Source organism: Sarcophilus harrisii, chromosome 1 (genome assembly GCF_902635505.1).
Source record: "Sarcophilus harrisii chromosome 1, mSarHar1.11, whole genome shotgun sequence".
In the NCBI taxonomy this organism is placed as follows: Eukaryota; Metazoa; Chordata; class Mammalia; order Dasyuromorphia; family Dasyuridae; genus Sarcophilus; species Sarcophilus harrisii.
In genome coordinates this window covers 706,738,285-706,756,680 of record NC_045426.1, presented here as the reverse complement: position 1 = coordinate 706,756,680, position 18,396 = coordinate 706,738,285, and the positions used below count along the sequence as shown (strand labels likewise).

The 18,396-nt window shown below is 46.1% G+C and overlaps 1 protein-coding gene across 1 annotated transcript in view; it reads right to left on the bottom strand.

Moving 5' to 3' along the window:
• The window catches only part of MTMR3 (myotubularin related protein 3), a 170,145-nt gene extending 162,434 nt beyond the window's left edge, over window positions 1–7,711 (bottom strand). Inside the window, exon 1 of the mRNA XM_031948894.1 lies at window positions 7,636–7,711. The gene's annotated coding sequence lies outside the window, so the exon portion shown is untranslated. The remainder of the gene's footprint in view (window positions 1–7,635) is intronic.
• Between the last annotated feature and the right edge of the window lie 10,685 nt (window positions 7,712–18,396).

Sequence of the window (18,396 nt, the reverse complement as noted above, 5' to 3'; positions counted from 1 at the left end):
AGAAAAACTGCACATTTTTTTAAACCTATATTGAATTATTTGCTGTCTAGGGAAGGGAGTGGGCTGACGGAGGGAGAAAAATTTTGAACACAAGATTTTTCAACGATGAATGTTGAAAATTATCTGTGTAAATATTTTGAAAAATAAAAAGCTATTTTTTAAAAAAGACTTTCCAAGTTCTTTGTCTTTACATTATTGTGGTTATTAAATAATAATAATACTAAATACTGCTTGATAATTGTTCAAAATGAAGGCCAAAGTCTGACACCACTATCACCAAGCCTGCAGGAACAAATCTGAAATCCTCCTTTTGGCATAGAAACTGCTCTTAACTTGGTCTCTTTCTGCCTTTCCAAAACCCTCCCCTTCCCTCTCACATCTGCTCCGTCAGGGCTGCCAAGCCCAGTTCCCTCATCTTCACTTCAGGTTTCTCTGAATCTCAGCTCAAGTCCCACCTTCAACAGAAGGCAGTTCAGAGCTCAATCCCCTCCAAATTGCAAGCTAATTCAATTCAATAAACAGCAAGTACCTACAGTAATGCCGGTACTGTGTAAAGCGCTAAAGATACAAAAAGAGGCAAAAAACAGCTCCAGCCCTTCCAGGAGCTTACAATACCATAGAGGAGATCAAATATAAACAAATCTATACAAAGCTAACAATAGGAGATACTGAGCAAAGGAATATCTAACAGCCTTTAGGGAAGGCTTCTTCTGGAAGGTGGGATTTTAATCAGGACTTAATGGAAGCCAAAGTGGAAGAGGGAGTGTTCCAGGCATGGAGGACAGTCACAAAAAATTCCCAGAGTCAAGAGATGCAGTACCTCTTTTGTGGAACAGTGACAAGGTCAGTGTCACCAGATCAAAGAGTATGTGTCAGGGGAGTAAGAATAACTGGAAAGTATTTCTGAAGAGGAGATTAGGTAATGAAGGGCTTTAAATGTAAAACAGAAAACTTTGTATTTGCACCAGGAGCTAATAGGGAGCCACTGGAGTTGGGGAAGAGGAAAGGTATTACATGATAAGATATTCATTTTAAGAAAAATCATTTTAGTGGCTGAACGGAGGAGAGATTAGAGGGGGAAGAGAATGGAAGCAGGCAGGTCCACCAGCAGCTATTATAATAGTCCTTGCTTGAGTGATGAGGGCCTGCACCAGGATCTCAATGGACTATGTCAAAGAAGATTACCTTTTATCTATCTGTGGTGGTTTTCTTTGGAGGCCGTCTTAGTCTCAGTTGAAATAAATAATTACTCCAAAATCGCAGCCAGCTGGTAAAAATGCAATCGTTTATTTCTCCTTACAAATTAACCCGGTTAATTACATTGAATTCCCAATCCCTATATTTATGCACACCTGCATTTTTGATTTCCTTCACAAGCTAATTGTACAATATTTCAGAGTCTGATTCTTTTTGTACAGCAAAATAATGTTTTGGTCATGTATACTTATTGTGTATCTAATTTATATTTTAATATATTTAACATCTACTGGTCATCCTGCCATCTAGGGGAGGGGGTGGGGGGGTAAGAGGTGAAAAATTGGAACAAGAGGTTTGGCAATTGTTAATGCTGTAAAGTTACACATGCATATATCCTGTAAATAAAAGGCTATTAAAAAAAAAAAAAATTAACCCGGTTAGTTGAGGCCTATCTCTCTGCCTGGCTCCAAGAGATCTTGCAGCTTTGTCCTTGGCTTCTGCCTCTGCTTCCTTCAGCCTCCAGCCAGCTCCGACTCATGGCTTCTCAATCTCCAACTGCCAATCTCCAACTGAGGCAAGTACCCTCTGTATCTCCCAGAGTGCTCTGTCTCCAATCCCAGTCGAAGTTTCCCAGAACTCTCTTGCGACACTCACTGAACTGTATTTATGCTACTTCTCTGAGAGTGGGATTGTGGGATATCTCCCAGCATGCTCTCTGAAATCTCCCAAACATGTGAACCCCATTGAGTTCTTAGATACTTATGAGCTCTCTAAAGGTGTGAATACAAGCATTGTTTCCATTAGTTGTACTTAGTACCTAGTTCAAGTTCTGGCCCAAAATATCTCTCTCTAAGATTAAATCAACTCCAATGTCTTAACACTTTGTAAAGATTCCAACATCTCCCCTTTTCTTTTGATTTAGAACATAGGTGGTCATAACCCCCTTGACTTCTTAAGGAGGTGAGAACTCCAAAAAAGTGATCATGCCTTCCCTGACATCTCAGGAAGGGAGATGAAAATACCAAAGGAAACAGAAAATCAAATCATATTAGGAGGTTTCTAAAGGGGCTCACTTGAAACACGGTGTACATAAATCCATCAATATGGTAGGCATTACACAGTTACATAAGCACATAGCAGTTATAACACAGGCTAGTAGTAATGTAACAACATGAATTAACATGACAATTTACACATTGTTCATTAGTTCATGTGCCAGGAATCCAATGACTCCTGTAAGCTTTGAAATAAACAATTTTTCATAACATGAATCAACATACAGTCGAGAACATACAGAATTATACATCTCCATATAATGCAACAATATTACCTTTGGAAATGCTTTTCTCACTGGAGTAAGAGCAGCAGCAACATACATTTGGCACAAAGTAGGGCTGTTTTTCATTCCCTGTCGCAAAACTGTCTATTCATATCTTTTATAAGGCTCAGCTAAATTAACACTGGGCACTGAAAAGGCAAATCTTTTCATATCCTCCTTATCTAGAGGGATAGAATAGAAACAATCCTTGATGTCTATAACCCAAAGAGGCCATTCTCTAGGCAACTGAGTAGGAGATGGAAATCTTAGATAATATCACTAGATACCCTTACTGCTCTCTCTCACGGTGTTGTCCTTGTGAATTTTATATTAAAACTCTTATACATACAAAATTATTGTTGTAAATGTTTTGACAGGAAACGTTCCAATTACATTTCATATTTTATATGCTAGTGTTATATACCAGTTACAGTTCTCTTCAGTGTTCATTCTTTTTATGGAAACAAATGTTGAAAGATTTCTTAAATCTGAGATTTAAAATGTAATTGGGAAATGCTTAACAAAATAAACAACAATGCAATACGACACAGAAAAAGCATCAGATTAGGATAATAAACTTTGATGATATTTCATCAGCCCATCTGAAAATTATCAAATACCCACAGTTGATGGTAATTTCCCGGTTCTTATCACAGTCACTTAAATGAAATTCAGTGATCTTTTTGTTCTTTTCTTATTAACATAATAAATAAAGTTGCTTTTTTCTTTGTTCATCCATCTCTGACTGCCAAGTCCAAGTATTTGTCAAATTGATGTACATCACACTTGCTATTAACACCCCTCCCAAACCCCAATTCAACAGTGACAGAACACACAAGTAACCCCACAGGACCCTGTGTGAGATATAAGGGACATCCCCCACTCAGACTTTGCAACAGTGCCGCTGCTCATGACAGGCACACAGAGGAAGGCAGGACCCCACCTAGTAGAACACCATAAACTGAAACCCACCTATAGATGCAGTGAAGTCTAGGGACAAAAGCACTGGAAGTAGGCTCAGAGCACCTGGCTCCAAAGTCCAGCTCCCTCATTTACTGCTCGGGTGACCTGGAATAAGCCATGTTACCTCTGAGAACCCTCTCAGTAAAATGGGGGAGTTAGATTGGAGCTTCCAGTCCTAAATCCATAATGTCCCTGTGATCCTGGAGAGCAGAGACAACACAAGTGGATTTTACCCTGGGCACTCTGCTCCGCCTGGCCAAGCGACCATAATGACAATCATCTTTGTACTGTGCATGCCAGATCATATTACCATAAAATAATCTGTCAAAGGTTTCATGCTTTTATCACTCTCCTTTCAAAGAAATGAATAGTTCCCCCTTTTTAGACCTTTTAACTTTATGAGTGATGGATTTGGTTTTGACATGGACTTCAGAAATGCCCAACCAAACCCTCCTCCAAAGCACACTCCCTGAAAACAATTCTGCTATCAAGTGTTAGTAGAAAGAAGCAACATGCCCTTTATTTCTGGTCACTAACTCTGATTATATAGTATTGGCTTACTATTTTTCCAGAGGCAAAAGAGTAAAGAGTGGGGGGGGGGGAGGGGCATAAAATTCACTGCATCTTTCTAACTTTATTAATCAACCGTTTGGGGGGCTTCTCAAATCATTAAGACTCAAAACCAGAAGACAGACTAGGTTAGCAAAGGCACACACTTGTATGTAAGGTTACAGAATTCTGTTGTTTTTAAACTGCAAACAATTGACTACATTTATTGTGCAAATCCTCTGACCCACAGAATTTGGTGAGAACCCACCATCAAGTTCCCTTTGTGAAACTCTATTTCACCACTGAATTACAACAGTGAAAGCAGGTTGTTTCTACATCATACTTGCAACGTAGAGTTCATTGCCAGAACAATCTGGGACAGCGTTGACCAAAAATCCACAGGCAAATATGGAACCAACCTGTGGCATCAGTATTAAAGAATGAATAAATATGGATTACAATTCCTATCTCCTCTACCTAAAATAAATATGAAATGAAACAATAACATTTCAGTATCACGGAATTTGCAAGCAGATAGAGCCCTCCAAGATCACCCACCTAATTCTCATTTACATAACTACTATCCTAACAGTCAAGGCCTCTTTACAGGCCTACCTACATAGCACCTCCTCATTCTCACCTCCACCCCCTAAACCAGGCTAGTTGTCCAGAGGAAGCTAAGAGCCTACAGGACAGGACTTGGTTCTTTTTTTTTTTTTTTTATGCTAATAATGGCTTCCCTTCAAAGTTTTCCTCCAGAGGCACTTCAACAAGGAGGACAATTTCAATCTCCCCCTCCTTCTGCAACCTGAGAACCTTGAGCACTTGGAGCATCCCAAGTCAAGGCAACAGGGGATCTTCAACTTTAAGAAGTCAATGTGTTCTTGGAAAAAAATCTGCAGGCATAATCTATATGGAATTGCTCTCCTAGAAGGCAATGGGGGAAGAGGGATTGAGGTGAATAGGGAGAAGAGGAGAGAATCTGGAACTCAAAAGTTTTTAAATTGTTAAAAATTGTTTTTACATGTAACTGGGGAAAAATAAAACACTAAATAGTTGTTTTTCTTAAAAATCCGTGCGTAACTTGTATTTACGTGAATCAAACCATCTTTCCATTGCCACTAATTTAAGAACTAATTCGTCAAAATTTCTTACTGATTTTCAGGAAGGCTGAGATCCTAAAATATCAGCTTTAAATTTCTATGAAGACTTGCCACTTCCTCTCTCCCCCACTCCATTTTTATCGTTGTTGATCAAATACAAAATAATCAGCAAACTATTATCCTCTGCAAAGGGAATTTTTCCTCAAAGGAAGACTCCTTTGTAATAATTACCCTCCAATCTGATTTGCTTGGAAAATCAAGCATTCACTTATCTCACCAAGTTTTATTCCAAAAATGGGGGAAACAAGATAAGTGTGCAATCACACAGGTATAGAGTACATCCTCTCTTAGGATGATGGACTTTCTGGCTGCTTCAGAAACCGACCATCAACAGTCTTCCCAGCTCCCACACAAAATGCAAAAGAAATTTTCAAAACGCAGGGTACCCCCCAAAAGAGGTGCTGTCCTTCTCTCCCCATGGATTTGATAATATTACAATGCCACAGCACAATTAAGTTGAATTTGAATGAGAAAAGAATGCTTTAAATACTTCTTTTTGAGTGAGTGAATGAGGCTAATTTGGCAAAATGACCAGAATACCAGAATGTTCCCGTATGAAACCCTGTCTCTGTTTGCAGAAGTCAGAGCTGAAAAAGTGAACCTCTTCCATCTTGGAGAATTTATTAAAGAGAATATTAACAGCCACAAGAAGTGAGAGGGAGAGCTCTATTCACTGGCAGAGAAGGCTCCCAGTGCACAAAGTTCCTAAGCACATCGTCCTTGTAGCTTCTTTTCCAAGATGTGATACATAAAATGGCCCAATTTCTATCTTCACAAATACACTGTAATCCTTTACTGTACAGTTCACACATTGTTCCTCAGGGTTCCTGGAGTTCCTGATCATGGGACTTATCCACCATTTTCATTCTCTCTAAAATAAGTTCCCTACCCACTTACTACCAGGTCAAGAAAATGCCCCATTGCAGTAAGGCCACAAAAACAGCAACTCCTCCTACCCAAATACTGGGAGCCACCTACAAGCTTCGGACCAAGATTCTCCCTAAACACCACGCCCTCTCCCAACAAAATCAGGAGGGCTCCCAGGTCGGAGGAAACGCCACCCTTCGAGCGGAGAGCATTAAGTACATGAGGACATCCCGAAGTTATTCACCTTCATCCTTCTCATTCTTTCCCAGAACAAGCCCATATTTCAAAGGCCCTAGGCCTCCTCCCTTCCCGAGCACAGACTAGCAGGGATCATCTTGTAACATCCCCGGGTCACACAAGCTCAGGGAGGAAGGGACTATTCCAGGATGAAGCCGCCGCTCAGGGACCCAGCACTTCCATTCGGTAACAATTCGGACAGAAGAGCGGTTTATTAAAGTACTTACTTGCTGAATTCAAGGCAATATGCAGTCTCATCTCTCCTCTCCCTCCCCCCACCCAACAGATGGGTGGTTTTTTCCCAGGAACCTTCACTCAAAGGGGACCGATTCCCCCACAGTGCCATGACGCTGCTGAGAAGGCTGGGGGGGCTGGCAGGGGCCCCTCCTGCAACTGCCTGCTGTCTCCCTGCCATGTGGGCACCTGGGCCTGCTGAGCTGGGGGGGCAGGTGTGCCTCTGGGATTACACCCAGCATCTGGGGGTCCCGCCTCCCCGGGGCGGGCTCAGCCCCTCGGCTTGGGGACGGGGGTTGGAATCATGCCTCTCAGTGTCTCCTGAATGGGGCAGGACCCGGCCCGGGGAAGCCCAGGAGGGGCTCGGCCTGGTGATCCCGAGGACCCTCGGCTCTAACATTCTAGGAGTCTATGAGGTATGTGGGGTGGGGGAAGGGAGAGCCGCGGGTGCCTCGGGAGCCCCCAACCCTCCGGGAGGGCGGGGTGGGGCAAGCCTGGGGCCGCGGTCCCATCCCAGCGCGGTCGCCACCTGTGGACGCCCAGACGGTCACTGTCTTACCCAGTCCCACCCACAATCACGGACGCTGGAAGCCTCGGGGCCGGACCTTCTGGGGCTCGCATCTGCCGTCCCCCCCCCCCACACAGCGGACTCCAGGCCTCAGTTTCCCCTCCGTAAGGGAGGGAGGCCGGACTCTCGGCGGGCAGTTTGCAGCCTCGACCCCCTTGAAGGGACCACTAGGACTCCGAAATCGGACACCCCCCCCTCCGTGCCTTCCATCCCCGGTCCGTGCCTCGGTTCACTCCTCTGGTCAATGACGGGGGGGCCGTGTCCCCGACCGGTCTGCGAGGCCCGCGCCCGTCCGTCTCGGGCCACAGCGAGGCCGGCCAGGCCCCTCTCTCGAGTTCCTCCCGCCCCGGCCCTTCCCCAGGTGCTCCAGGCCCTCCCCCCGCGATGACAGCTCCCCATCTCCACAGGAGAGGGCCGGACCAGAAGCGCCGGGGGTCCCCCTCCCCCGGCGGCCGCCCCGCCCCTCGCCGCCGGCCGGGCAGCGGAAGGCCCTGGGGCAGGGGGTGGGCCGGGCCTCAGTTTCCCCATCCCTCACTCACCAGGCCCCGAGGAAGGCGGCAGACGTCCGGACAGCGGCGGCGGCGGCGACGGCAGCGGCAGCAGGGGCAAGGGCGGGGGCGGCAGGACATGGCGAAGCCCCCCGCGGGCCGCGGCCTCGGCTCCTCCGCCCCCAGCCAGGGCCCCCTCCCCCTCCCTCCTCCGCCCTCGACGCGACGCTCGGGCCGCCGGGCCGCGGGGAGGGGGCGGCCGGCGCGTGCGTGTCTCGGCCACGGGCGACTCCGCTGCGCTGCGCTGCGGCTGCGGCTACGACTGCGACTTCGGCTCCGGCTCCGGCTCCGGCTCCGGCTCCTCCGCCGCCGCCGCTCCGCCTCACCACCACAACAACATGGCGGCGGCGGCCACACAGAGCGCGCCCACGAGACGCCGGGCGGGGGCGCGCGCCGGCGCCAGCGCGAGCCCAGCCGAGCCGAGCCGAGCCGAGCCGGGACGGAGGGCGGCCTGGGGCGGGGCCACGGGCGCCACGGACACGCCCCCTCCACCTCCCGGCCCACACTGAGGGAGAGAGAGCGCGCGCGCACCCCCGGCAGGGGCGGGGCCTGAGGGCTGCAGACACGCCCTTCCTTACCTCGGCTGCGTCAGGGAAAAGCGAGGGACCCCGAGACTTTAAGGAGCTCCTGGGAGGGGGCGGAGCCGGAGCTCTGAAGACACACCCCCACCTCAGCTCCTGTCAGAACCCGAAAGACAGGACCCGAAGAACACAGGGCACTCCCACCGCTGGGGCTAACCACGGAATAAGGCCTTCCCCCCAGTTCCTAGGCCACGCCCTCTCTTGCTCCTCCTATTCGGGGGGCTACATAACTGAGGCCACGCCCCTCGACCGGGCTCGGGAGAGGCCAAAGAACCACCTAGAAAGGCCCGTCGGGGGCGTGGCTTCAGCTCTTAGGTCACGCCCCCTAGGGGGCCTGAACAGTTCTGAAAGACACCCCGTAGGGAACAGAGCCCAGAAAGAACGCCCCGAGTACCTGCCCTGAAGTTAGGAGGAACCGAGTTCAAATGTGATCTCAGACACTTAAACACTTCCTAGCTGTGTGACCCTGGGCAAGTCATTTAACCCCAATTGCTTCAGCAAAAAAAAAAAAATGACAAAAAGAACTCTCCCCCTCCCCGCCCCGTCCTAGACAGGTGGAGGGGGCGGGGCTGGAACGCCCCACGAGAGCCCGGGGGTGCCTAAGGAGGATGTGACCTGGCCTCTCAGACCAGCCTTCAGTCAGTCAAGTCAGTCAACTAGATCCTACTCTGCCATGTTAAAAGGCAAAAAACCAGCCCCATCAATTACCGGAAGCCTTCCCCAGTGCCTCAGTTCTAATCCGTTAATTATTTCCTATTTATCCCGAAAATAACTCGGTCCACGTTGCTCTACAAGCTTGTGTCCCCCTCTCGATGTAAGCTCCTCGAGGACAAGAACCGTCCTTTGCCTCCTTGTATCTCCCGAGCTTAACACAGGGCCGGCCACTTATAGGAGGCGGATACACACGTACTCATTGATTTCTCTTCCCAAGGAGCTCACGGTCTCCTGGGGGAGACGACGTACAAGCACCTCTGGCAGGAAAAACCAGAAATGAGCGATAGAAGAGATTAGCGCCTCCCCGAGAGGCCAAACCCGGGCAAGACCCGGAGGCTGAGGGGGCGGACCTAAATCTCTCAAATCACGCCTCTGAAAACGGCTACGGGCCCTCGAAAGGGGTGAGGGGCTGAGGCGCTCTAGCCACGCCCCCAAGTGGGTCCGGAAAATACCGGGAGGGAGTGGAGACTAAACCACACCCCCACAAGGGGCTCGCTAAAGGACTCTATGAAGGAAAACAACCCCCTCGCCTTGGGGGACTCAGGGAGGCGGGGCCTAAGGCTGGAGGCCTGGCTCCCTGGAACCATTAGGGAGCCCCGAGAGGGAGGAGCCCGCCTCTCCAGGGGGCGGGGATGGAAGTCTAGGTCCCGCCCCCAGGAGGGTTTAGAGAACCCAAAACGGAAGAGGGAGAAGGCGATGAGCCCCAGTCCTAACAGAGCATCCTTAGCAGAGGGGGAGAGGCGATGGGCGGAGCGCATCCCTTAAGGGGCGGAGCCTTGCTTTCCAAGGCTCTCCTAAGGGTACCTAGAAGTAATTCCCGTAGATAGGAGGGGGAGAGGAAGAGCAGATGGGGACTGGGGCGGGTCCCAGGGGCTGCTTTCAAAGGCCCCTAACCCTGCACGCCAGAGCCTAGGACCTTCCCCCTTTCCAGCTTCCTTTTGTGTGTTCTCTAAACCTATTAGAGTGTAAGTTCCTTGAGGGCAGGGACCATCTCCCTTTTCTCTTCCTTTGTGAAACGTGTTTTACATGATCTGCGCATATATAATCTCTATCAAATCGTTTACTGTTGTGGATGGGGGAGGGGAAGGAGGGAGGAAATTTGGAATTCAATTTTTTTAATGTTAAAATTGTCTTTACATCTAATTGGAAACAGCGGGGAGAGAGAGGAGGAGGAGGAGAAAGGAGAGAGACAGAGACTGAGAGGGAGACAGACAGAGGGAGGGAAGAAAGGAGGGGGAGAGAAAAAGGGAAGAAAAGAGGCAAGGGAGGGAGAGAGAGAGACCCCTCAATCACCACCTCTTTGAATGACAAAATCTAATCCAGCCTGCATCTAATGCCCCCAAGATTGATCCCAGAATACCTTGGAGGCGAGAGGTCCCTCACACCCCAATAAACAAACAGACCTGTTCACATGTGATTAAGGAAAAGGTCGCAGGCTGTTTCAGTGTAGAAGAGAAATTTTACTTACGGTGACATTTGGGAGTCATGGAAGACCAAATGTGGCCCTTCTCCTATCTCTCTGGAAGCTTCTGAAATAGCCTCAGCAGCGATTCCCAGAACCCACCCTGTATTTGTTGAGCCCTTTGATTCCTAGCACTTTTAGACCATGAACAAGGCTCTTAACAGATTTCACTGCTATCCATCTACTTTTTCCCACTGATGCTATTTCTGGGTAAAATTTCTCCCATAAGAAGTATTTTAAACACTGTAAAACTTACTGATTACTTTATTCTGATATGTATACACATAAAATTAAAAAAAGAAAAGAGGAGGGGAGAGGAGGGAAGCAGGTAACATGGAGCCTGACTTCAAGTCCAGGTTCTAAAGTTTTAACCCCAACCTTGGTACAAAGCATGGCATACTGTAGGTACTTAATAAATGCTCACAGACTGACTCCCCAAAGAGCCCATCCAAGAAATATTGAGAAAACAGGTCAGGGAATTAGGAAATCAAGGAGAGTAACCAAATGGAAGTTGAAGGAAGAAAACCAGGGGAGGCAAGAAAATGCCAGTGGAGAAGTGAAAACACAAATGTCTCCTCCATGAATCTCTCCTCGTTTCTCTCCTATCCCCTAACTTCATCTTTATGATTAGAACTGGTAGAACTAAAGGCGGAAGATTTTAGAACTAGAAAAGATGCCCCTCCAATCTCATAAACCCTATGGGAGGGTGATTTATTCAAGGTCAGTAGCTATAGAGACTGTCTCATTATCTGCCATTCTCCTGAGGTCCAGGGAGCTTGTGCGGCTCTAAGGTCACACAGAAGTAGAGCTGAGAGTCTTCAAAATCAAATTTCAAGCTCCTTTCCCTGTCTACACCTTGCTACCGTCTTACAGTTGGAGCTGTCCAGCTATGGAAAAGGTTGCCTCTGTTATTTTTAGGTTCTGGGAATGGCATGTTTCCAAATAGAGGCTTGAGGAAACAGCAGTGGACTTGAAGGCAGGAAGACTGTCATTCAAATCCCACCCCAGATACTAGATGCATAAATCCCTTCCCCTCTATCTGCCTCAATTTACTCACTTGTAAAAAGGAGATAAGAGCACCTCCTTTCCAGGGTTGCTGTGGGAATAAAATGAGATGAGCTTTGTAAAGTGTTTTGGAAACTTTAAAGCAACACGTGTATGCTGTTATTGTGTTTGTTATAACCATTTATTGCTTCCATCAGGGGGACTGACTATCGAATCAGTCCTGTTTCTATGACTTTTCCCTTAAAGGACCTTCCAGTATAATTAGAGAAAACTCTGGCCAGAAAGGGGAAAGCGTAGCACTTGAAATAATTTCCTCAAGAGAAGTTGTAGAATGGAAACTTCCTCTACAGATCATTTGTCACTGAAAGGACTTTTCCCCATGATTACATTTAGTATTTATCAGAGGGAGACCTTGAACCCAGGATTTCCTGACTCAAAGGTCCCTAAAATGTGCATCAGACCAAGCTAGCTTTGGCCCATGGGAACCATTGAGCGAATGAGGAGATTCACATAATGTGGAAATAGGTTTTACGTGATTGCATATACATAATTTATATCATTATAGATGGGAAGGAGAGGGGGAAGGGAAGCAGAAAATTTGGAACTCAAAATTTTTTATAAATGAATGTTAGAAATTGTCTTTACATGTAATTGGAAAAAATAATGATTTATATAAGACGGAGACAGAGAGAAAAGATGGAAAGGGGGGAAGGAAGGAAGAGAGACAGAGACAGAGACAAATAGAGACAGAATAAAAAAGCTTATTTACCATCTACCTAAGGGAAAACTATCTTGTGACTTTGGGCTCTTTTTGTTCAGTCAGTTTTCAGTCAGGTCTGACTTACCGTGAACCCATTTAGAGTTTTCTTGGCAGAGTATTGGAATAATTGGTCATTCTCTTCTTCAGTTCATTTTACAGGTGAGTAAACTGAGGCAGGTGGGATTAAATGACTTGGCGGGAGTCACACAGCTATTAAGGGTCTGAGGGCTGGCTTGAATTTAGGAAGATACAAGTCTTCCTGACTCCGGACTTGGTGCTATCACCACTGTGACATCTTGCTTCCTTCCTTTCCCCTCTGGAAACTTTTTTTCTTCATCTGATGAGGAGGTTGGACTAGAAAATAAATCCCTTTCAATTCTAAATCCAATTCTAATTTTTTCTATCAAGCTGAAATCCTCCCCTCTCCCCCTCAACTTCTCATTTGATTCTCCCACTGAACCTCCCAGACCTCATTCGCTCCTCCTTCCCCCATAAAATCTTTGAAAGAAATGAAGATAATGAGCTAATGGACTCAGAAAAAGAAGGGAAATCCAGTGTATGGAGGGTCTAGGCCTCCCCTTTCACAAGAACGGTGCAGAATCTTAAATTTAGAGCTGTCAGGGTCCTTTAGAAGTCCTTTTTACAGATGCGGAAGACTAAGATTCATTGCCCAAAGTCACAGTCTCATAGGCCCAGACCTGGAAGGAACTTCAAAGCCTTTTTGGTCCAAACTGCCACCAGGAAGGTATTTAGTAGCAGAGGTGAGATTTGAACCCAGGTCCTCCAATCTAGTGCTTTCCACTGTAGGGGGCAGATAACAACCACCTTCATTTTCAGTTCAAGATTCCTTGCTTTCCTAAAAATGAATCCAAAGGCCATGATTTGCTCATTTTTTTTTTTTTTTTCAAACACAGAAGGTGCTCCACATAGTTCTGCTGAATCGGAAGGGTTTGTTTCTAGGCCACAGAAAAGGGAAGGGCAGGGAAGCCTGGAGTCCGGCCTCACAGCAGGGAGTCAGGAAGAGCTGGATCCAAATCTCACTTCTGACTCGCTCTCCCTGTGTGACCCAAGTCACTGAACTACTCGCTCCAAGCTTCCTAATCTATAAAATACCCACAGCCCCTCTCTCCCAGAATTGTTGGGAAGATTAAATGGGAAAATGGATTTCAAGTACTTAGCAGACTTCAGGGCACCCTCCAGATATCAGGAAGAGAGGCACAATGATACGGGAGACTGACCACTGGGTTCAAGCCCAGAAAACTTAGGGTTCAAATCCCACCTCAAACACTTGGTAACCATGTGAGCCTAAACTCTCTGAATCTCTGTTTTCTCCTCTATTCAATGGGGGATAATCACAGCATCTCCCTGATAGGAGAATCAAATGAGAGAAAGTTTGTATGTTTTGTAAACTGTAAATGCCACCTACTCTTATTCAGATGATTGCTTTTCTCTAGGGCCTGGAACTCATCCCAGAAGGAGGATAAATATAATTAACATGTTATGTTATAATATGATATCTTATATTACAGATGACATTTATAATCTATAATATTCTGATAATATATATAATATGTTAACAGATGATCTATTATGTGATATTTATATTATACATAACATGTATAATATATAATATTCTGATAATATCATATATAACATATTAATAGATTTATTCTATGGTATATTATAGATAACATGCATAATATATAATATTCTGATAATATTACATTTTATACTATAAAATATATTAATAGATGATCTATTATATATTTTGTTTTATATAACAGAATTTATATAACAAACATTTATATAACTTGAATTTATATATTTTATATATAAAAACATATATTCATATATATTTATTCATTCATTCATATATAATTTATATGAATTTAAATAACATGAACATTTATATAAGATGAATAATATATAAGATTCTGATATTACATATTATAGTATATAATATATTAATAGATATATAATATATTAATAGATCTAGTATAAATTTTCTGTTTCATATATAACATGTATAATATATAATATTCTGATTTTGCATATTATAGCATATAATACATTAATAGATGATCTATTATATGATCTTTCATATTATATACCATAGCATATGATATATTAATAGATGATATATTTTACATTCTATGTAATGTATAATATATGGTGTTCTGATAATATGTGTCCTATAACATATTAACAGATGATCTATTGCATATTTTATGCTAGATGCAATATGTATAATCTCTCAATATTATAATAATATGATATATTAATAGATAATATAGTTCACATTTTATATAACATATATAATATATTAAGAGGATAAATGCAAAGCTGGGTTTTGTATTTATAAGTCTATATTTGTATTTTGATCTAAATATATGACTTCAGTGGGATAGACTATCAATCTCTCTATGAAAATAAGTTAATAATCATAATTCAACAACATACAGTTGGAGATGGTTATCTGGGACACCAAAAGGTTAAGTGACTTGGGGAGATTCCCCTCTCTAGAAAGAGCCAGGTCCTCCCGCCGCAGGGCCTGCTCTCCTTTACCCCTTCCCCCCAGAGCCTCTCAGCCGCAGACTGCCATGTCACACCTTAATGTGAGACGAGGCACCAGAATCCGGTATCGGGAGCCCTTTGATGGTGTGAGTTTCCTGCTGCTGGGGTAACATCACACCAGTGTGGAGACCTGATCCGTCCTGGCTGGGGCCCCAAGCCCGAGCAGCCATGGGAGTTTGTGGTGACGGTGATGGACCCAGGCCAACAGTAGCTAAATCTGGGACATGGAATGGTCATTATGAGGACAGCGGTGAGTCAGTGGATAGAGTGCCAGGTCTGGAGTCAAGAAGGCTTGGGTTCAAATCCAGCCTCAAAGACTTACTGGCTGTGTGACCCTGGGCAAGTCATTTAACCCTGTTTGCCTCAGTTTCCTCATCTGTCAAATGAGGGTAATGATAGCATCCACCTTGCAGGGTTGTTGTGGTTTAGCACAGTTTCCAGGCCAAAGCAGGCTTATTCCCTAATTATAACTCCTATTTCTATAGCAACTTATACAATTCACACAAGTATGAGGGAAGGATGGGTATCCCCATGGTACTGATGAGGAAACTGAGGACCAGAGCAGGGAAGTTGGAGAAGTAACCCGGCTAGGACCCTGGACTTGAAGCCAGGAAGACCAAAGTTCACACCATGCCCTTGACCCTCATTAACCATGGAACCATGGACCTGTCACTTCACACTACATGCCTCAGTTTTCCAATCTGTAAAATGGGGAAAGAGTCACCTATAGCAGATACATCACTGATGTGTGCAAGAGCTTTACCTCTAGTAAAAACATCAAGCTGATTTGCCAAAGCATCTTCGTTGCCTTCACTTCCAGACCATATCTCTGTCCTCTACCACATGTAGATGTGCCACGTTCTTCTCCAGCCACTGACCTTTACCTTCCTGCAAGCTATTCTCCCTGCCCACATCCAAATGCAATGCAGAGACCGGAGCAACATTTACTGAGCGCTCACTGGCTATAAAGTCCTAGGAGACATGCAAGGAGAAACCCAAATCAAGTTAAGGAAGACAGAATCCCGGCCCATGGAGCAGAGAGCCAGGAGGGAAGGGAGAGGCGGGGAAGGAGAGACAATTCACAAACTATTATCATAGCAAGTGATCCACAGGCTGATCAGAGATCACAAGTGCTATGTGGATGCCAAAGAGGCAAAGGTCACTACCAACCCAGAACATCAGGAAAGGCTTCTTGGGGGAAATTATCATCATTAAGCCTCCTGCCAGCCCTGACATCCCCCTTTCCAAGGTTCCTTCCCAGTCCTGGCATCCCCTGTTCTAAGCCCTCTCCCAACTCTGACATCCCTTGTTCTAAGCCCCCCCCCCCAGTCCCGACATCCCCTGTTCTAATTCCCCTCCCACTCTGACATCCCCTGTTCCAAGCCCCCTCCCAGCCCTGACACCCCCTATTCTAAGCTTCCTCCCAGCTCTGCTAAATGTTCAGAGCAAGGTAGTGGGGAGCCCCAAACTAAGTGAACCTGCCAGCACCCCAAGATGCCATGATTCTGGGGCCCTGCCCAGCCCCTGCTGTGTCCACCTCTGTTTCAGAGGCTGGATGGAAGCGCTACTGAGTCTGTGATTCTGTTGGGGACAAATGGTGGGAGAGGCCCCTGCTGCTGCTCTGTACTCCCTCCTGCTCCCCTCCTCTCCCCCCAGGTCCTCAGAGGCTCCTCATCCCTCTCTGACAGGAGTCCCATGGCCCCCGGCCAGCAGGGGGGAGCAGGCTCCCTGGACAGATGCCAGGGCATCCCCAGAACGGAGGCAGTGGCTCTGCTGAGAGGACCCTGTCCCCCTCCTGACTGCTCAATGACCTTCAGCCCCACTTGGGGCTTGGCCAGCAGAGCCAAGTCAGCCTCGTGAAAGGGCTTCCAAGGTGTGAACCTTAACCTGCCATTTACTGCGTGATTTTTCTGAACCTCAGTTTCCTTCTCAGTAAAAGGGTTCTTTGGGATTGTTACAGCAGCACAGACGACGTCAGCAGGGCTCTCTTCAAGACAAGCCCAATCCCCTCATTTTTATAGATTAGGAAAGCTTAGGAAGGTGAGAGATTTGCTCAACATCATAAGCTCATCAATTTTAAAATGGAGTCACCTACTCTCAGGCTTGTCATACTCTGTTTCCAGTCTTAAACTAAGCCCCTCGTGTTACCAAGAGAAGGGGCGCAGGCGCAGAGGCAGGATTCGAACCCAAGACCTCAGACATCAGAGCCACAATCCTTTCTGCTATCTGCCACCACTTCCCAATGAAGACCTTGAAAGCCCTTGCCAGCTCTAAATCCGTAGCCTTACCTTCCCACCCTGGGATCCCATCTTCCCAAGAACACAATTATAAGGAAGACGGATGAGCAGTGTTCAGAAGGGAGAAGAGCTGGACAGGGTCACTGCCCAAGGACCCGGCTCAGCCCCCAGAGATCCAGCTGTGGACTATGGGAAGAGCCCCAGAGAACCTGTGGGAAGTTCCGGTGCAGTCTGGGAAGTCTGTCTGGGAAGAAGGTGGCGAAAGTGGAGAGGGCCCAGAGCCGGTGGCCAAGAGGAAGGAGCTCGGAGTCCGGGTTATCCATAAGGGTCATGGAAGCAAAGGGAGAAGAGAATACTCAGGGGGGCATGAGGGCTGGCTTCGAGTGCCCAAGAGGCCGCAGGGGGCAAGGAGGATTCTCTGTGGCTTCCCGGGACAGGCCTGGGAATGCCCAGGAGCTCCCAGGAGGCTGCACAAAGCTGGAGGTCAGCAAGAACTTCTCCTGAGGGGTGGGCTGAATTGCCACTTACTGGGGATGTTACCGCGGAAGCTACTTTCCCACATGAGCCAGAGTCCCTGGGTCCCAAGATCCTGCTCTGAAATCTTGGGCTACAGAATGGGAGCCCTTACCATTAGAAGCTTAGAGACCAGCCAGCACAAAGGCCACGTCCTATAATCTTGTGGAATAAAAACCGGGCCCAGAGAGAGTGCTTCCAGCTCTAAATCTGTGATCCTCATATGTCTTTCAGCCTCAGAGAGCGACTGACATAGATTATGGATCTCTTCCAACTCCAGATCAGGATAAATTTGGGGTGATGCTGTAAACTTTGGTGGGGAAAATTTACATCTTAACGTCAAAGACTGGGTTTTCTTGGTAATTCTATGTATTTTATTTATTCATTTAAAAAATCATTTAAAGAGGGATTCCAAGGCTAATAAAAATAATATTTAACATTTATGCCTACTATAATAAGGCACCACGTTAGACTCTTTACAATTTTACAGTACTATTATCATCCCCATTTTACAAATTTTACATCCTCAGTTTTACTTTCAGTTTAAGGAAACTGAGGCAGGTAGAGCCAAGTGACTCATCAGGGGCATCCAGCTAGAAAGTATCTGAGGCTGGATTTGAATTCCAGTCTTCCTGATTCAAAATTCAGTGCATTTTCCACTGAGATATTTAAAAAATGGTGAAGTATCTTTAGTCTAGATACTCTAATGCTTAATAGCATGCCCAGAATTAGAATCAGTGTAGCCTGTACATTCTTGGTCTGGAATCAGAAGACCTGAATTCAAATCCAGCCCCAGAAACTTACTTGTGCAGTATGATCCTGGGTAAGTCTCTTCACCCCTGTTTGCCTCAGTTTCCTCATCTATAAAAATATTTCTCAGGGTTGTTATGAAGATTAAATAAAATA